At 61.5% G+C, this 20395-nt stretch overlaps 1 protein-coding gene across 1 annotated transcript in view; it reads left to right on the forward strand.

Annotated features, from left to right (window-relative positions):
* NFATC1 (nuclear factor of activated T cells 1) overlaps positions 1–20395 on the forward strand; it is a 123189-nt gene that overhangs the window by 83652 nt on the left and 19142 nt on the right.

Consider the following 20395-nt stretch of genomic DNA (forward strand, 5'->3'; position numbering starts at 1 on the left):
ACGGCCTCATCCTGCTCCTTGCGTTGTGTGTGTGCGTGTGTGTGTCTGTGTGTGTGCCTGTGTGTCTGTGTATGCGTGTGTGTATGTGTGCCTGTATGTGTGTGTATGTGTGTGTATGTGTGCTGCGTGTATGTGTGTATCTATGTGTATGTGTGCGTGTGTCTCCATGCGTGTGCCTGTGTGTATGTGTGCCTGTGTGTGTGTGCCTGTGTGTGTATGTGTGTGTGCCTGTGTGTATGTCTGTGTCTATGTGTCTCCATGTGTGTGCCTGTGTATATGTGTGCGTGTATGTGTTTATATCTGTGTGTGCGTGTGTGTCTCCATGTGTGTGCCTGTGTGTATGTGTGTGCCTGTGTGTATGTATGTTTGTGTGTACCTGTGTGTGCCTGTGTATATGTGTGTGTGTCTGTGTACATGTGTGTAGGCATGTGTGTGTGTGTATATACTTTAGAGTCACTCCCCTCGTGTGCTGGCACACTGTAGTCCAGGGATGCAGGCACCATGACGTGCACGTGGCCCGTGTGCCATGGTGATTGGCAGCTGACCCACAGCCAGGGCCATCTGTTCCTAGGAGTCAGTGCCATGTTTTCCGGGGCCTGCTCAGAATGCGTGTGCGAGCGTTGGGGGTGTCTACAGGGGCGCCGGCGGTTTTCCCAGATCCGAGCTGTTCCCCAGACCAGGGTGCACGCCTGGAGCAGGGGGGCCTGGGACAGTGTCAGGGACGCCCACACACGTGGCCTGCCAGCTTCTGAGGTGGGGCCCCAGCCCCCTCCCTGCAGCTGGTCTGTGGGAGCTGTGGGCCCAGGTCCAGTGCCCCCAGGCCCTGAATGTGTTCCAAGGGCTCGTGGAGGGAAGAGTGTGCAGGAGCCCCTGGCCCCACGGGAGCTCAGCACCGCCTCCTCCCTGACAGGCGCCTCCCCGGGAGCAGGCGAGCGTCTCCAGCCTGCACGGCGAGGGGGGCAGCACGCGCCCTGGAGCCAGGGTGGGCAGGGGCTCCCGTGCACCGCGGTCTCCTGTCTGCTCCAGCGCCGCTCACTCCGCGCCTGCACCCCGACATGAGGCTGTCAGCTTCTAGCAGGGCTCCTGCCATTGCTTGTGTCAGAAATCTCTCTGCCCTGAGCCCAGCGCCGGCCTTGGAGTGAGCACACCTCTGTCCACCCCAGCCTTCCCAGGCCTGCGCCTCCCTCGATGGCCGCCCTTGGCAGCATTCGGCAGGCTCACTGTGCCCGCGGGGCAGTGCCAGCGGCATAACCTGTGTGTGCAGGCTGTGCCGAGTGCCCTTCTCATGGGACAAGTCCACCCAGCTGGTGACTGGGCCACAGCCGCCCTGTCAGTCACGCCGCGCAGCTTTCTTAGCACACACAGACCCTGTGTCTGCCCAGCCGGACGCTCTGCCCAGGCGCGCTCTCAGTTTGGGGAGGATACTGGTGCGTGTGCCTCCAGGGCCGCGGCTCTGCTGTCCCCAGACGTGCTGGTGTCGTCGTGCCGCAGCTGGGGCTACAGAGGACAGGATACGTCCTCTCTGTCCACCCTGCCCAGGCCTTGGCAGTGCTGAGGCAGGACAGCTTCGCGGAGGCCCCGTGCAGCTGGCCCTGGACTCCCACCCTGGGCAACGGAGGCCAGATGCCGCGTTGTCACAGTGCGGTGTGTGCAGGCCTGTTCCACGTGGTAAATGCGGCGCTGGCGCGGTCCTAGCAGGAGTGTCGTGGGGACGTGGCTGGAGGGGAAGGACCCTGGCCTTGTTCCACAGGTCAGAGCTGGGCGAGAGAGCTGGCCTTGAGGCCTGCCAGTCCCCGGGGGCTGAGAGCACAGATGTGTGCCCTGGGGTGTGCGTGGGGGAGTGTCCATGTGCACGGGAACGCTGAGGCCCGGGCCCTGCAGCGGAGCCCCCACCCCGCAAGGGCAGCCAGACTGGAGCCACCTGCCACGAGCAAGCTCCTCCCCCAAGTCTAGGGGCCTTCAGGACCCCACTCTGGCCCCACCCGAGCCCCTACTGACCGGGCGGCCCCTCCTGGGTAGCCTTTCCGCTCCTGAGCCGGCGGCACCCCTCGCTGCCTGGGCTCCACCGCGCCCCTGGTCAGAGGCCAGCCTCGGCTCAGCCCCACGTGCCCTGCTGACCCCTCAGGCCACAGCTTGGTCCTGGGGACCCTCAGGCAGTCCGAGGGCCAGTCTGTGCCGTCCTCTGCCGTCTGCTCTCCTTCGCGATGCTGGGCCACCCGCTCAGAGCGGAGGGTTGGGGTCGTGGTGGAGGCCCTTGGCAGCAGCTGGCAGCTGGATGTGGGGCTCCGCGGGCCTGCCGGGGGGAGCAGACGGTTCCCTCGGGGCTGCTGGGCTGGGGACAAAGGGTACCTGCTGAACCCCGTGTGCAGCTACCTCTTCCTGGGCACACACCTGAGGCTGAGGGAGCGCAGGGGTCCGGGCCACAGGGGTGAGGTCACTTCCCAGGCCCCCAGGAGGGGCCCTGGGCTCCCGGCCCCCGAGCAGCAGCCCCGCCGGCTCTCGCTCCACCCGGGCCGTGTGGCAGGAGACCCTGGTTGTGAACCTTGCCGCTGCTTCTCCAGGGCTGGGTGGGGTGGAGCAGGGGCAGGAGCTGCAGGGGGCACTTGTGGGGGGCAGCCTCCACCTGCAGACCACCTTGGACTCCCCCAGGTCCTTGGTCTCAGAGCCCCTCCTCACATCTGGGCAGGTGGGTCCCAGGTCCATCCATGAGGGCGCAGCATGGAACACAGACCTGCGCTGCGGGCAGGGGACCCAGGTCTGACGGGGGAGGGGCGGGCAAGGAGCCCAAGGGTGGCTGGTCCTTTGCCGGCGCCCAATTTCAGCACTGTGCGTGGCCGCCGTTCATTTAGATTCACCGGACAGAGCTCCAGGTGAGACCCCGTGGAAGCCTGCAGCCCACAGCAGAGTCCCCGGCTCCAGACTGGCCCCTGCTGCTGGGCACTCCGTGTGGCACCAGGGCACTGGAGACCCGGCACTGGGCCCCAGCTGCGACAGGAGTTTGGGGAGTGAGCCAGTGAGCGCTCTCCGTCTCCGTCTCCATCTCTGTCTCTCCATAGCCACCCCCCCCATCTCACAAATAAGTAAGGACGTGCCCCTGCGCCCTCAGAGCACAAGTGGCCGAGAAGCCCGTGGCGCGTGACTCGGCAGCCTGGGTCCCGGTGAGCCAGGGCTCAGGCCGCAGGTGGAGGCTGTGGGGGCCTCCTGCACCCCCACCCACCGCACAGGCTCCCTGGGTGTTTATTGATGTAGCCTGAGGTGCAGCTCAGTGGGGAGGTGGGGTGGGCAGGTCTGAGCTCTGGGAACCCAGTTTAGAGCCTCCCAGGGAGGGAGCCCCGAGAGAACGGGAGCAGCAGACTGAGCCGGAAAGCTGGCGTCTGTTCATTTCAGGTGGACTCGGACAGGGCGAGTCAGTGCCCTCACCGGCTTTCACTGCGGGGACCGCGGTGCCCGTTGGGAGGGGACGCAGACTCTGTTCACCGCTGACCATGCAGGCCCGGGCCCTGTGCCTCGGATCCAACGTGGGCCTTGCTCCCGCCGCCGAGCTGCTGTCTCCTGCACGCTTCCACTGCGGTGCTGGCCAGGGCCCGGGGCTTTGCAGAGCCACAGACGGGGGTGCACGGGGACCAGAAGTGGCTCGGCGGCCCCTGTAGATGGCCGAGGAAGGCACAGCTCTCGCTGGCCTCTCCCTGTGGCTCCCAGCTGTGCTTTTCTTTATTTATTTGAAAGAGTTACCATCTGCTGGTTCTCTCTCCAAGTGCCCGGGGCTGGGCCAGGCTGAAGCCAGGAGCCTGGAGCTCCATCAGGTCTCCCACGTGGGTGCGGGCGCCCAGGCACTTGGCCGTGTTCCACTGCTGTTCCGGGCGCATTAGCAGGGAGCTGGATGGGAAACGGGCTAGACTGGTGCACACAGGGTGGCGGCTCGCAGCTTACCCGGCCCCTCAGCCGTGCCTTCTGAGGTGGACAGCCAGGCCGGGCCCTGTGACCCCAGGCGGCGCGGTGTGCTTGGGGGCAAAGCCAGGCCCAGCAGGAGTGAGAAAGAACTTGTTTGCATGGGAGAACTTTGAAAAGTTCTTCAGAAAATCTCATGGAAAGTTCGGTTTCGGCTGCTCCGTGCCGTCTGCTCACACGCGTGTTCCAGGAGCGTTTGAAGGGCCCTCGTATGGGTGCTGCTTTGGGAGTCAGGATGAAGGGGTTAGTCCTGCTCCGCCCAGCCGGCCTTGGGCGCCTCCGGGGGGGGGGGGGGTGCGCTCTCAGGCTGACCACAGGCTCCTCCGGCTGCTGGGCGCTGGGCCACACTCCCGTTATCTCAAAACCAAACCCGGCCGCTCTCAGATGGCCTGTTTCCTCAGTTATGCAGGCTCTCGGGTTTTGTGTCAGAAGCACTGGGTCTGGAGGCTGGCGCTCTGCCCAGGTGAAGGTGCCCACACCCCGCACCAGCGCCCGGCGCCATCCTCCTCTCTGCCTCCTGACTCCAGTCTCCTGCGGACACAGACCCGGGAGGCGCAGGGGGCTCCAGTGCCTGGGCCCCTGTCGGTCACCTGGGCGGAGCCCCCGGCTCCCGGTACCAGCCCGGCCCAGCTCTGGCTGTTGTGGGCATTTGGAGAGGCAGCCAGTGGATGGATCTCTAGCATCTCGCTCTCCCTTCTCCCTCCCTCCCTCCCTCTCTCTCCCTCTCTCCCTCTCTCTCTCTCTCTCTGTCTCTCTCTCCTTCCCTCTCTCCCTCCATCCCTCTCTCCCTCTCCCTCCCTCTCTCTCTCCCCCTCTGTGTCAAAGTATTTGGTCTATAAATACATGTAACCATGAAACTCTCTACTTTGCTTTCTAAGTAGAATGTAGAATTGTCAAGCCTGTCGTAGCCACAAAGGCACCTTCTTAGCACATTGGTGTAATGGACCTCACAGTGTTTGAAATGTAGATTTTGTAGAAGATGGGCCCTAAAGCTGTGCGGGAACTCCTTTTCCAAAACCGTGGTGCTTCCAGGCACTGCACACTGAGGGCACCAGACCGGGCGCCCACTGTGCTCCTTGACTTGGGTGTAGTGGGCCTGGCAGCCCGCACACACGTGCGCGCTTGGCTCCCGTCCGTGTGCATGTGCTGGGAGTGGCCACAGCTGCTGACGTGGCCCGGCGCCTCCTCGCCCGCAGCCTCTGCAACAATCGGGCCTTTCAGAGCCCTGCAGCACCCCGCACCCCTCAGTCTTTGATGTCATTAAAACAACAAGCAGGTAGACGGTGGGGGCAGCGTCTGCTCCAGTCTGGGCTGTGCGCGGCTCTCCCGCCCGCCCCTTCTTTCCTGAGCCCCGGCCGCGCAGGGAGAGAACAAAAGGGTTTCCTCATGGAAAGTCAGGGAGCTGGCAGGGCGCCACGCCGGGGCCTCCCCGCCGACACAGGCTGCGAGTGACGGGGAGCAGACGGCTCAGCCGGCTCAGCCGCGCCGTGGTTCCTCAGCGTCGGCGCTCCCACGGCTGGGCGGGAATCAGCCTGGGATCCCACACGTGCCGCCCGGACACGGAGGGCTGTGGGCGAGGGAGACCAGCAGGCTGCAGGCCGCCTCCTGGAGGCTCTGACAGGGCACCAGGGCCGGCCTGGAGCAGAACCGCCAGTCATCCTCCCGGGTGAGCCCCCGTGCACGCCGCCCGGCACTGGACCCGTCCCTGGGACACTCGGGCACACGCCGGCCGGCACAGCCCAGCTCCTGTGTAGCTGTCTGTCGTGTGGGCCCCATGCAGGGAGGGTGTTGGTGGGAAAGCCACACGCGGTCCCAGGAGGGTCTCACGCAGGGCACGTGCGGGGCTCTGGCTCCGGGGCAGCGGCAGTCACGGGGCTGCCCCCGAGAGGAGCATCGTGGACGGGGCGGGGTGGGAGCCAGCACTGAGCAAGGCTATCTAAGCCGGCGTGTGCGGGCTGCCACCGTGCCAGGAGCACCCTCCTGCGCGGAGCCCCTGCCACGCAGGTGGTCTTCGTCACAGTACCGGCAGCAGTGATTGGAGCTGCACCAGCTTTGGGCACTTGACAGAGCTCGTGGGAAAGGAGAGAAGAAGATGGCTTTGGGGCAGAAGGTTTCCACGCCCATGCACACGAGCGGCCTCCAAAGAGGAAGGGAAACTGTCAGGAAAGAAACTGCACAGAATTTGTTTTTTTTAGGGGCACCAACATGAACTTATCTTGCTTTTTTAAAAAAGACTTATTTATTTTTATTTGAAAGAATTACAGAGAAAGAGGGAAAGACAGATTGAGAGAGACACAGATTTTCCATCTGCTGGTTCACTCCCCAGATGGCTGCAGCGGCCAAGGCTGGGCCAGGCCAAGACTAGGATCCTGGGATCCATCCCAGTGTGGGTGCTGGGCCCAGGCACTCAGGCCTTCTGCTGCTGCTTTCCCAGGCGCGTTAGCAGGGGCTGGGATGGGACGTGGAGCAGCTGGAACGTGGACCAGCGACCACAGGATGGCAGCTGAGTCAGCGGCTACAGTGCTGGCCCTGGATTCACCTGTTTAGTGCTGTGTCCCCATGAACTTGAACTGCCCTCGTATTTCTAATCCAGATCTCACCCTGAGTGCAAGGACCTTGTGCATTCGGAAGGAGCATTCCAGCACCAGTAGCCCATGTGGGCGCCAGTTTGAGTCCCGGCTGCTCCACTTCCGATCCAGCTCTCTGCTGTGGCCTGGGAAAGCTGTGGAGGATGGCCCGGGTTCTTGGGCCCCTGCACTCATGTGTGAGACCCGGTGGAGGCTCCTGGCTCCTGGCTGTGGATTAGCGCAGCTCCAGCCAATGTGGCCATGTGGGAAGTGAACCACAGATGGAAGACCTCTCTCTCTCTCTCTCTCTCTCTCTGCCTCTGCCTCTCTGTAACTGTCTTTCAAATAAATACATAAATAAATCTTTAAAAAAAATAGAAGGGGATTCAGTGGCGTCGCCTTCAGCTCCTGCTGACCTGCCTGCCACCCTCAGCTGTCCCCTCCCTCGTGGGGCGCCGTGGCCTGGCAGAGTTGCTTCCATTTCACTGTCGGAGCAGAGGCGCTGCTGTTGAGGTCTGCGGCATGTCTGCCGCTGCTTGTGAGCAGGCGTGGAAAGTGGCGGCACGCGGCGCCCGGCGTCTCCTGGTGCCGTGAGCACCGCTCGCCCTGCTGCATGGAGGCTGGCGTCGCTCCCTCCCGGAGCTCGGCGAGCAGGCCTGCTCTGTGCCCTCTGCCTCCACTTCCGCTCTTGGAGAATGCGCGCTCATGGGAGCGCCTCCCTGAGCTGTGTCCTGCACAGAAAGTGGGAACCAGGTCCACTGCTGGCCGCCATCCATGTCTGGCGCCTGCAGCGAGAGGGGCCACATGGCGAGGGCAGCCAGGGCCTGGGGCACCACCCAGCACTCGGCCGGCCGGCCCCGGCGCCAAGCATGGACCCTTCCAGGGACACTGGGTCCCGAGGAGCAGAGTGCCGGACTCGTGGATACGCGTGGTACCCAAGCGAGGACAGGGGCAGCTGGAAGTGCTGGGAAAGCCGTGCCCAGTGCAGCCTGACACATCCGTGCCGCCAGCCAAGAACCCAGTGGAGCAGCAGTTAGCAGCTGACGCGGCCGCTTCCCAAAGTGGCTTTGACGTGCGATGTCTCGTTTCCACATTCAACCCCTGGAAAATCCCGCAGCCAGGCCGATCTGCCTGCACAGCATCGGCTTCCACAGAAGGACACTGATGCCAAGGTCAGCCAGGACCCCCGCCTGGGCCTGCGGCTCCATTCCACAGTGCTGTGGCTGCTGCGTCGCGGCTCCGCTGGTGAACAGTCCTCCCCCAGCATCCCCGGGGGCAGTCCGGGGCCACTGTAGGGGAGGACCACCCCAGAAAGCAGCAGAAACACAGGGAAATCACTGAACCAGCCCAGTTGGAATGTGGAGAGTGACCAGACAGACCTCAGGTGGCGGGGAGCTGCTCTGTACGCACAGTGGACCCAGCCCCCCGCCCGCCACGCAGCTGCTCGGCCAAGACCCCACCCTCAGTGCAGCTGGGATTGGGCCACGCGCAGTGCTCCCGCTGAGGACGGGACAGGAGGCCCTGTCAGTCACCCCTGGCTGACCTTGAGACCCTAGGACACAAGCCGAGGGAAGGCAGGCCGGGACACAGGAGTTTCCCTGAAGGATTGTGGAGGCTCCCCTACTAGCTCCAGCAGGTAAGGCAGCCTCCTGGCTGGTAATTAGGGGCCATTAAGCCCCGACCAGCCAAGGTGAGCCCCGGGGAAGAGGAGCATGGTGGTCACACCCTGTGGGGAGCCGGGAGACCAGCAGCAGCGGCGGCTATCTGGCGAGGAGGGGTCGGTCCCAGTGCAGACGCCGCGTGTGCTGTCCCGTTCTAAACCAGCTGTGAGGAGGCCCCCACACAGGCGTCCCTGAGAGCGGCCATGACACGTCCAAAGAGCTCGTGCCCCTCACCAGGGAGAACGGCAAAAAGAAGCAGAAATCTGTGTTTTTGAAGAGCCAGGTAGAAGTTCTGCAATCAGAAAGTGTGCTGAGCAATAGAGTTGGCAAAGGACAACCAGACGCCTTGGAGGACGCTCAGGGGGTCACGCGGTCCGGGGGACAGGGAGAGCGGGGAGTGGACGTTCAGTGGGTCACGCGGTCCGGGGGACAGGGAGGACGGGGAGTGGACCTTCAGTGGGTCACGCGGTCCAGGGGACAGGGAGGACGGGGAGTGGACCTTCAGTGGGTCACGCGGTCCGGGGGACAGGGAGAGCGGGGAGTGGACGTTCAGTGGGTCACGCGGTCCGGGGGACAGGGAGGACGGGGAGTGGACGTTCAGCGGGTCATGCGGTCCGGGGGACAGGGAGAGCGGGGAGTGGACGTTCAGCGGGTCACGCGGTCCGGGGGACAGGGAGGACGGGCAGTGGACGTTCAGTGGGTCACGCGGTCCGGGGGACAGGGAGAGCGGGGAGTGGACGTTCAGTGGGTCACGCGGTCCGGGGGACAGGGAGAGCGGGGAGTGGACGTTCAGTGGGTCACGCGGTCCGGGGGACAGGGAGAGCGGGGAGTGGACGTTCAGTGGGTCACGCGGTCCGGGGGACAGGGAGGACGGGGAGTGGACGTTCAGTGGGTCACGCGGTCCGGGGGACAGGGAGAGCGGGGAGTGGACGTTCAGTGGGTCACGCGGTCCGGGGGACAGGGAGGACGGGGAGTGGACGTTCAGCGGGTCATGCGGTCCGGGGGACAGGGAGAGCGGGGAGTGGACGTTCAGCGGGTCACGCGGTCCGGGGGACAGGGAGGACGGGCAGTGGACATTCAGTGGGTCACGCGGTCCGGGGGACAGGGAGAGCGGGGAGTGGACGTTCAGTGGGTCATGCGGTCCGGGGGACAGAGAGAGCGGGGAGTGGACGTTCAGTGGGTCACGCGGTCCGGGGGACAGGGAGGACGGGGAGTGGACCTTCAGTGGGTCACGCGGTCTGGGGGACAGGGAGAGCGGGGAGTGGACGTTCAGTGGGTCATCCAGTCCAGGGGACAGGGAGGACGGGGAGTGGACGTTCAGCGGGTCACGTGGTCCGGGGGACAGGGAGAGCGGGGAGTGGACATTCAGTGGGTCACGCGGTCCGGGGGACAGGGAGGACGGAGAGTGGACCTTCAGTGGGTCATCCAGTCCAGGGGACAGGGAGAACGGGGAGTGGACGTTCAGTGGGTCACGCGGTCCGGGGGACAGGGAGAGCGGGGAGTGGACATTCAGTGGGTCACGCGGTCTGGGGGACAGGGAGAGCAGGGAGTGGACGTTCAGTGGGTCATCCAGTCCAGGGGACAGGGAGAACGGGGAGTGGATGTTCAGTGGGTCACGCGGTCCGGGGGACAGGGAGAGCAGGGAGTGGACGTTCAGTGGGTCATCCAGTCCAGGGGACAGGGAGAACGGGGAGTGGACGTTCAGTGGGTCACGCGGTCCGGGGGACAGGGAGAGCGGGGAGTGGACATTCAGTGGGTCACGCGGTCTGGGGGACAGGGAGAGCAGGGAGTGGACATTCAGTGGGTCATCCAGTCCAGGGGACAGGGAGAACGGGGAGTGGATGTTCAGTGGGTCACGCGGTCCGGGGGACAGGGAGAGCGGGGAGTGGACGTTCAGTGGGTCACACAGTCCGTGGGACAGCAGGGACACCATCATTAGCACAAGAGTGAGTGCTTAGGGAGGCTGGCGCCGCCTGCAGAGCCGGCATCCATGTGGGCGCCAGATGGGACCCCAGCTGCCCCTCTTCCAGTCCAGCTCCCTGCTGAGGCTCCTGGGAAAAGAAGAGGATGGCTCAAGTGCTTGGGCCCCTGCACGCGCGTGGGAGACCCGGAGGAAGCTCCAAGCTCCTGGCTTTGGCCTGGGGCTCAGCCCCTGCCATTGCAGGCATCTGGGGAGTGAACCAGCAGATGGAAGATTCCCTCTCTCTCTCTCCCCCCTCCTCTCTGCCTGTCCCCCCCCCCCAACTCTGCCTTTCAAGTAAATAAATCTTTTTAAAAAATATTACTTAAGGAGAGTCCTAGAAAGAGGGGAGAAAGGGAGGATAATATTTGAAGAAATAGTGGTCGGAAAACTTCACCGATTTGATGGAAAACATTATTCTGTGCATCCACAAAGGTCAGCCAGTTCCAGGTAGCATGAGTTTGAAGAGATGTCTGTCAAACCCAAACTGTCTGAAGTCGCAGACAGACACGTGTTGAAGCAGCAGCAGAAGCAGCCCCCCCCCTCCCCCGGCCCCCGACGGCTGGATAAGCGCAGTGGCCGAGTTCTTGTCGGAAGCTGATGCCAGGGGCTGGGGGCGGCAGGAGGTGACTGCCCACCGGAGTTCTGGCTCCAACAGAGGTGGCCTTCAGAGATGGAGAAACAAAGCCCGTGTGTGACGGGCAGGTGCACAGCGGGCTGCTGGGCCGGCCGCCAGAGGCCCCGGGAGCCCCGCGGGGCCAGGCAGCGCAGCAGGGAGGCCGTCTCTGGTGCCGTCCTCCTGGGCGGTCCAGACCTGCACAGGACCACAGAACTCTGCTGCCGGCTTCACTGCCCATGAAGAGGGCAGCGCTCCCATGGACCATTAGGGGAAAGGTCAACACGAGACAGATCGTTTGGAGGAAGATGCATGTGTGAACGTAAACAGCATATCTGTGTGCGTGTGCGTGTGCGTGTGCGGAGCAGGCGTCTGGCATGACCGCCACAGTGCTCCTCGGGCTGCCTGTGTTCATAGCAGAGTGCCTGGGCTGAGCCCAGCTCTCGCTCCTCACCCCACTTCCTGCCAATGCAGACCGGGGAACAGCAGGCTACGGCTCGGCTTCCTGTCACCCACGCGGGAAACCTGGATGGAGTTCCTGGCTCCACGCTTCAACCCAGACCTAACCCTGGTACTGGGGCATCTGGGCAGTGAGTCAGGAGATGCACGATTTTTCTTTCTCTTTCAAATGAATATACACACGTGTATGCACTTATACTGTGTAGTTGAACTGTGTATAGACACTACAAGGAAAATATGCATGTGAAACCCAAGGAGTGCAGCAGGAAGGAACGTGACAACAGCACAAAATCTCAGGACATGGGAGACAGCCAAGTGCCCGGCGGGAGCCCGGGTCAGCCACAGTCATCCACCAAGTGTAAGCGGACCAAAGACCGCAGCAAAAGGCAGGGGCTGTCGCTGGCAGAGGACGAGCCCGGCGGGGCCGGGGGTGCGGAGGAGAGTGTGCTGGCCCCCGGCGGCAGGCTCAGGCGAGACAGGGACGCCAAGGCCAATGATCGGCAGACAACGGATGCCCGGGGCACCACGCGGCGCGGGCAGAACTGGAGGAGACGCAGCTGCGGAGTCCACAAGGGCGAGGGGCACTCACTCCCCCCGAGGATCCCGTGGGGCGCAGGGCAGGCGCGGGCGGGGCCGTGCGGGTGGAGGCTGGAGGGGACCCGCAGAGCAGGGCGCAGACAGGGGCAGCACGGGCGGGGCCCGCTTCCGGCTTTGCCCTAGAGCTGGCCTTCATCCTTGCAAACTTTAACTCTGGTTCCATGGAATCACACTGGAGTCAACAACAGAAGCTGGGGTACTTCACAAACATTGGGAAGTTAAATAAGTCATTGGAGTTCTTACATAACCCAGGGCTTAACGTGCGAGGGAGGTGAGAGATTTCAGCCCAGTGCACGTGAGGCCGGCAGCCGGTCAGCGCCCGGCCGCGGGCAGGACGGTGCGTCAGGGCATTTGTAGTTCTCTGTCGGGAAACGAGCACGAACTCGAATCAGTCGTCTCAACGTTTTCCCCAAAAACGAAGAAAAAGAGGAGGAAACTAGACCCACGGCCAGCAGGAGGCGAGAGCAGAAGTCAACGCAGTTGAACAACAAGAAATCAGTGAACAGAAAATGCGTTATTGGAAAGGAACAGCAGAGCTGACGCCGGCTGTGGTGTGGTGCGGCAGGTTCCGCCAACCTCTGGTGCCTGGTACAGTCCCAGCTGCTCCACTTCCAACCCAGCTCCCTGCCAATGCACCTGGGAGAGCGGCAGGAGACAGCCGGAATCTTTGGGCCCCTGCACCCACCTGGGAGACCAGCATGGAGCTCCTGGCTTCCTGAGGCTCAGGTTGGACCGTGGCAGCCATCTGGGGAGTGAACCAGCAGCTAGGAGACCTCTGTCTCTCTCTGTCTCCTTTTTCTTCTGTTCTGCCTTTCAAATAATCTTTTAAAAATTCTCATTAGTTTCACCAACAGAAGGAATGAAAAAGAATTACAGGGACTCCTAGAAAACATAAGAGATTAGAAAGGAACATTGGGGCCAGCACCGTGGCTCAACAGGCTAATCCTCCGCCTAGTGGCGCTGGCACACCGGGTTCTAGTCCCGGTCGGGGCTCTGGATTCTGTCCCGGTTGCCCCTCTTCCAGGCCAGCTCTCTGCTATGGCCCGGGAGTGCAGTGGAGGATGGCCCAAGTGCTTGGGTCCTGCACCCCATGGGAGACCAGGAGAAGCACCTGGCTCCTGGCTTCGGATCAGCGCGGCGGCCATTAGAGGGTGAACCAACAGCAAAGGAAGACCTTTCTCTCTGTCTCTCTCACTGTCCACTCTGCCTATCAAAAATAATAAAAAATAAATAAAAAAAGAAAAGAACGTTGGAAAGCTGCTGCCGGCAGATCTGACAACGCAGAGTAGAGGGGGAAGTTCTTAGAAGGAACCAGTTACTGAAACTGACCTGAGAATGACAAGGATCGCTAGCCCATAGCAAGCAGAGAGAACGAATTTATAATTTTTTAAAAGATTCGTTTATTTATTTGAAAGGCAGAGTTAGAGACAGGGAGAGACAGAGAGAGAGAGATCTTCCATCTGCTTCACTCCCCAAATGGCCATAGCAGCTAGGGCTGGGCCAGGCGCAGCCAGGAGCCCGGAGCCAGGAGCTTCTTCCGGGTCTCTCATATGGGTGGCAGGGCCCAAGCACTTGGACCATCTTCTACTGCCTTCCTGGAGCATTAGCAGGAAGCCGGATGGGGAGTGGAGCAGCCAGGACTCGAACCAGCACCCATATGGGGTGCTGGCGCTACAGCTGTGCCACAAGGCCAATGCCGTGGATTGGTAATTCAAAGTCTCCCCAAAGAGAAAAGCCCAGGTCCAGAGCTGCTCTTCTGGGTTCTGTGACCCAGTGCGAGGAGGAAAGCCATGCCGAACACTGCGCAAACCCTCCGAGGGCGTCGAGGAAGAGGAGCCCTCCTGCCTAATCCCATGAGGTCACATGACCCTGGCAGCAAAGTCAGGAAACGTGCAAAACAGGAAACTGCAGGTGAAGCCCAGTAAGGAACGGCAGCGCCGAGCCGATGTAGAGCCGTTGGGTTTAGCCCAGCCCTGCAGGGCCGGGCTCACCTCTGGCGGGCATCTCGGCAGGCGTCGGACAACAGCCCGTGTGGTGAACTCGCCCAGCAGACCCGGGAGAGAAGGGGCTCTGTCGGAGAGGAGGCCGTCTGTCTCAGTGGCCAGAACTGCGTGAGCATCGCACTGTGGCCTCCCCAGGTCAGACACGGGGCGGGGTGTCCACTTCCACCCTGGCCAGTGCAGCCAGGCACAAGAAAGAGGTGTCCAGATTGGAAAGGAAGGAGCAACGTTGTCTTCGTTTGCAGACGGCATGAGCTTGTCTCAAAAATCCTAAAAATCTGTCCCTCCCAGGAAACGTTTAAAAAAAAAAAAACTATTAAAACAGACCAACGAGTATAGCAAGGCTGTGAGATCGGAGCTCAGTATAGAAGCCAACTGTCTTTCTGTGTACAACAGATAATCCCAAAATGAAGTCAAGAAAAAAATCCTATTTCCATAGCATTAAAAGGAGTAAAATACTTATGAATGGACGTCACTGAGAAGTACGGGACTCAGCACCGTGGGAGTGGCAGAATTGGAGCAGAGGCGTCAGCCGGGCCACGTGGCTCATTTTCACCAACCTCGTCTACCGTCACTGCGGCCCCCGTGCAATCCCAGCAGGCTTTGTCGTGGAGATTCAAAGACCAGAGTAGCCACAGCGTTCCTACCACCAGAGAACAGAGTTGGAGGACTCGCACTTCCCCACGGGAAAGCTACGTGGAGCACCGTATGGAGTTAGCATAGCACACGCAGCTCACTGGAGAGTCCAGGAAAACCCCCAGGCTTATGGTGAATTGATTTTTTAAAAATATTTATTTGTTTGAGAGAGCTACAGAGAGAGGGAGAGGCAGAGAGAGAGAGGTCTTCCATCTGCTGGTTCATTCCCCAAATGGCTGCAACAGCCGGAGCTGCGCTGATCCAAAGCCAGGAGCCAGGAGCTTCTTCCTGGTCTCCCACACGGGTGCAGGGAGCAAGGACTTGGGCCATCTTCCACTGCTTTCCCAGGCCACAGCAGGAAGCTGGATTGGAACTGGAGCAGCCGGGTCTCGAACCATCGCCCATATTGGATGCCAGCACTGCAGGTGGCGGCTTTACCCGCTACGCCACAGCGCCTGCCCCGGTGAATTGATTTTTGACAAAGGTAAAAAACCCCTGAGCAAAGTACAGAATAGCCCATTTAACAGCTGATGCTCAGACGACGGGTGTGTCCACGAGCAGAAACACAGTACAGACACACAAAACTGAGCACGGGCTTAAATTTAAAAGTTAATAAAACTTTTTACAGTAAATGAGAAAATCATCAAACCTTGGGCTAGACAAAGATTTCTTAGATATGACACCAAGAAAACAGTCCATGAAATAAAAATTTGATAAACTGAATATCATCAAAATTCAGTTTTTTGTGCTTCACAAGATACCTTTAAGAAAATGAAACAGCAAACAGTACACTGGAGGGATATATTTGTAGAACAGCTATCTGATGACAGGCTCGTATCCGGAAAATAATGTTTTTTTAAGATTTATTTATTTATTTGAAAGGCAGAGTTATAGAGAGGCAGAGAGAGAAACTTCTTCCATCCTCTGGTTCACTCTTCAAATGGCTACAACGGCCAGAGCTGCACCTATCCAAAGCCAGGAGCCAGGAGCTTCTTCCGGATCTCCCACGTGGGTGCAGGGGCCCAAGGACTTGGGCCATCTTCCACTGCTTTCCCAGGCCACAGCAGAGAGCTGGATGGGAAGTGGAGCGGCCGGGACTCGAACTGGTGCCCTAGCAGCGGCTTTACCCGCTACGCCACAGCGCTGGCCCCCAGAATGTGCTCTTAAAAAGAACATTTGCAATTCAGTAGTAGATAAAGAAGCATACTCAAAACCTGACTTCTGTGTAAAAATCGGGCAAAAGATTGAATAGAAAACTCTCCAAAGAAAACCTGAATGGGAGTAAAGTCGGTGAAGAGGCGCTCAGCACTGCACAGAAGAAATCACGGTGCGTCCATGGGGCAGCCGCTGAGAGGCCCTGGAGACCCCCGAGGCCCTGGAGACCCTGGCCGCGGCCGGCAGGGCCGGGCACCGGCACCACCACCTCCGCAGCCTCTCAAGAGCTCGCGCCGATTTGCTGTCCGAGCGGTCAGTTCCCCTCCCAGCCACCGCCCCAGGAGCAGCGAGTGCGTGCCTCACGACGGCTGGGCACTGGGGCCCCCACGGTGTGGGCAGACGGGCCGCAGACGCTGTGTCTCATTTCCGTGGAACGCAGGGGTGGAGGGAGAGGTCGGCTGCGAGTGGGCACCAGGGCTCTTCCAGGTGCCAGAATGTGGTGGCTGCACAGGTGGGGAACTTACCAGCGAGTCCCTGGATTGTGCCTGGGCGAGGTGGGTCCTGTGTCGTGGGCCGCGCCCCCAGGGGGCTGAGTTACAGGAGGAGTGGCGGCTTTGGGGCACCTGTGTCAGCAGTGGGACGCTTTGGGCCCTTTCTGTAAGCATAGCCAGGCTTGAAGCCACACCGGCCATGACCCTCGGCAGAGACCTGAGTCCACGAGGTCCCCTGCGCAGACCTCTCCCTGGTCCCCAGGGACACGGCGCTGGTCTGGTCCCACCCAGCCGGAAGGAACCACTCCGTGACCGTCCATCTTGCCTCTGTGCAGGGCGGCTGGCGGTTGCACAGCGGCACTCTGGGGACGGACGTCAGCAGAGAGGCGGCTTCCAAGGCCAGGGCATGGTCCACCCACCTTGGGCCAGCTGCTTCGTGGGCATCGGGAGAAAATTCTGATTGCATTTGTGCGCAGAACCAAGGGAGTAACATCTGTACACCCCTGGCTGTTCCTGTTTAGCTGGGACGCGCCGACGCGGTCCCTGGGAGCAGCGCCGCCCCCTTCCCTCTGCGGCTCTGATTCTGCAGCAGGGCTCTTCCGTCCAGATCAAAGCCTCGAGGTTCACAGGAATTGAGGGACCAAGGGCTGTATTGCTCCCTTGAACTCAGCCTTATCAGGCCCTGGGGGCCCTAACTAATCACAGCCCGATTTGCAGGACAATGGGCCGGGCTGCCAGGTCCCCTCCCGGGGTTATCTGCCGGAACCGGGGCCGCAGAGCAGGATGCGTCACTGGTGGCTGTGCCCAGGGACCCTGCCCATCCCCACGCCCAGCCGGGCCTATCAGCCCTCCCAGATTCGCAGGGCCTGGAGAACAGCAAGGCTCACAGCCCTGGAGGGGCCGGGCGGACGTCCCACAGGCACGGCCGGTGTGTGCCGGAGGCTCTTGCTCCCCATGCCCACCGGTTAAGAGGATTGGTTTCAGCTTAGCCTGGGTGACGTCAGGCGAGGCTCACAGGGCTGGGAGCTGCCCCAGCGCGGCCATGTTGGAGGCTCGTGGCAGCCTAGGGCCTGCAGGCATCCTGTGCCAGGTGCTGGCGGGGAAGCCGCTTGGCTCTGCAGCCGCCGCCCCACTGAGGGGTGCCTGCTCCCCCAGTGACAAGGGACAGGACGTCTCGGGGCACTCTCCTTCCCCACAGCCTAGCCAGCTGGTGAGCGTCAGGGCGGGAAGACACACTCTGGCGCAGGCCCGCGGTACCGTACCGGCCCGGCTGAGCTGGCGAGGCGGCTGTGCGTGTCTGCTGCTCTTGGCTGCCTCCTCACTTTCTCGGCGGCAGGCTCAGCCCCGCGGTTCTGTGTCCACGGCAGCCACTGCCAGCACGTAAGCGGCCGTGTGCCGCTCGGGTTCAGAAGCTCAGCTGTACAAGATGGCACTCTGTGGACACTGTCGTAAGCGGCTCCGTGCGAGCGTCCGTGGTTCTGGTGGGTTTCGGGTTGTCTCCGGGGATTCCCAGACGCCCGGCGGGCAGTCACTCCGTCCTGGCAGAGGAGGTGCTGGTGGTAGGAGGGAGCGAGAGGCAGACCCGGGCACGGCCGGCGAGGAAGCAGCAGGGTCCCTGGGGTTCCGCCGTCTACAGGCCCCGCTGGAAGAACAGGGTGGCCAGTGGGGGGTGTGGGGGCTCCAAAATGCCGGCCAGCCGGTCCAGGCTAACAGCACAACCCTGCCCATCCTGGGCAGCGTGCAGACGCCGGTGTGGCACTGAGCTGCTCGCTCTGTCTCGCTGTTTCTCTCCCCTCTCCTTACTGTCTGCCATCAGCGTGTTAGCTCCGAGGCTTCTCACTGGGATGCACGGGGCGTGTCCCCTGTGTTCGGCCAGCTCCGTCCTGGCGCAGCTTCCTGTCGTGAGCAGCAGGATCCGAGGACAGCAGGGGCGTGCGTGGAAACCGTGGTTCACTGATTCCACGGGTGGGCGGGGCTCGATGCCTGGACAGGCCACTTCCTGTTTCCTCGTTCTCCACCAGGCCAGGCTGGCAGCGGGGTCATGGCCTTCCGCTCCTGAATATGCCAGTGTCCACCACGCATCGTAACTTGACCCCAGCTCCCACGTTCTCTCTGCGACCTTTGGGACTGGGCGTTGCTGCCCGCACACCCTCGGAGGTGACGCGGTTCACAGAGACCCATGGTGCACCTGGCTCCTCCCTGCCAGGGTGCAGGGACAGGGGCTTCTGGCTCCCTCTGTGGCCCAGACACCGCCCTCAGCAGATCCTGGGGTCTCAGTGCCGGAGGCCCAGCGCTGCGTTCGCAGAACAATCTCGTCAACGTCCAGTCTTCATCACACATGCAAGCACTTTCCCTTGATTTTATAAAATATTTATTTATTTGAATGGCAGAGACAGACAGAGAGAGAGAGAGAGAGGTCTTCCACCTGCTGCTTCACTCCCCATGGTGCAATGGCTGGGGCTGGGCCAGGCCAAAGCCAAGAGCCTGAGCTTCATCCGGGTCTCCCACACGGGTGCGGGGGCCCAAGCACTTGTGCCATCTTCCACTGCTTTCCCAGCCATCAGCAGGGAGCCGATGGGAAGTAGAGCAGCCGGGACCCATCCAGTGTCCAGATGGGCTGCTGGGTGCTGCAGGTGGTGGCTTAGCCCACGGCACCAGAACACCGGCCCAGAGCGCTTTTCTTCCGTGTGTGCTGGGCGGGGGAAGGAAGCCCGTTGCACTCCCCACGACACTGACCTGCGCTGCTTCCCTCCGAGGTCAGCCTCGGCCCTCAATCTGTAGTGGCCCCTGCGCTGGACACCGGTCACTAAGCACCGCCTTCTCCCCTGGACACCGGTCACTAAGCTCTGTGTTCTCCCCTGGACACCGGTCACTAAGCTCTGTGTTCTCCCCTGGACACCGGTCACTAAGCACCGCCTTCTCCCCTGGACACCGGTCACTAAGCACCGCCTTCTCCCCTGGACACCGGTCACTAAGCACCGCCTTCTCCCCTGGACACCGGTCACCAAGCACCGCGTTCCCTGCACCTGGGCCTTTCCTGACGCCTTCTTCAGAGAAGGAACTAGCGACCTGTTTTCCAAATGGAGAGCGCAGGGCCCCCCAGGAGGGCGTCCCGAGAGCCCCAGACAGTACCCAGCCTCCAGGTCCTGTTGAAACTCATGGGAGAGGTGGAGGGAAGATGGCTCCCTGATTACCCCGATCCTGTGCCCCCCAAATATGCGTCTTTATTAGTGCTGGCTCAAGAAGCCTGCTAACACTCACGATTCCTTTGTCCTAGGCAAGGGGCCTGTGCAACCCAAGACACAGCCGATCCCCAGCCCCTCAGTGTGAATGGTGAGGACTGAGCAGTCGCCCGGGCGAAGGGGTCCTCCCGAGGGTGCCCGGCTTGTCCCCGACACAACTTCCGGGCCACTCCCTCCTCGTCTGTTTCTACATGGCAACCTATGTGTGCCCCTGCCTGGGCCTCCCTATCTGCAGCTTGGGAGCAGCCGTGGGTGGGAGAATGTTCCCCAGGAGGAGCTTGTGAGACTGGAAGCCCCTTCACGTGTGGTGCCCCCTGCCCGGGACGCTGTGGCCAGCTGGGGGCAGCACCAGTGTGTCCGGGTCGCTCCGCGGGCCTCGCTCGGCAGTCACCAGGGGCCGTCGTTATTACGTGAAGCCAGTTAGCACGCACACATGCTGGGCCTCGTGATTTGATTTAGAACTAAGGAAAGCTCCAGTAATGTGCAATTACAAGGAACTTAATGGCCATTTACACCGAGTGCACCCTCCATGGCACCCTAATACACTGTGATGAATTGCTCATTATGTGCAGTGTCGGAATAGCCTCCGTATAGATTAATAATTGGATAATCAATAAAAAAATTCAATCTGGGTTTGTTTTCCACTCCAGGGTCAATATGGCCCTGTCTCAGGGGCCTGCGTTTCTCCAGCCCTGCCTCGCTCTCCGTCCTTTTGTTTCCCGAGTCAGGAATTTCTGACAGTAACTTAGAGGCTGTGGCATGTACTTGCTTCAGGTCTCCTGAGACTTGTGTTCAGATGCTGCAGGGTAAAGCAGCAGGCGATGCTGCCCGTCAGTGTGAGCACCCCCGGGGTGGCCTCAGCCCAGGGCTGGGGGCACAGACAGGCTGCCCGTCAGTGTGTGCACCCCCGGGGTGGCCTCAGCCCAGGGCTGGGGCACAGACAGGCTGCCCGTCAGTGTGTGCACCCCCGGGGTGGCCTCAGCCCAGGGCTGGGGCACAGACAGGCTGCCCGTCAGTGTGTGCACCCCCGGGGTGGCCTCAGCCCAGGGCTGGGGGCACAGAC

The sequence above is a fragment of the Lepus europaeus genome, chromosome 9 (genome assembly GCF_033115175.1).
Source record: "Lepus europaeus isolate LE1 chromosome 9, mLepTim1.pri, whole genome shotgun sequence".
In the NCBI taxonomy this organism is placed as follows: Eukaryota; Metazoa; Chordata; class Mammalia; order Lagomorpha; family Leporidae; genus Lepus; species Lepus europaeus.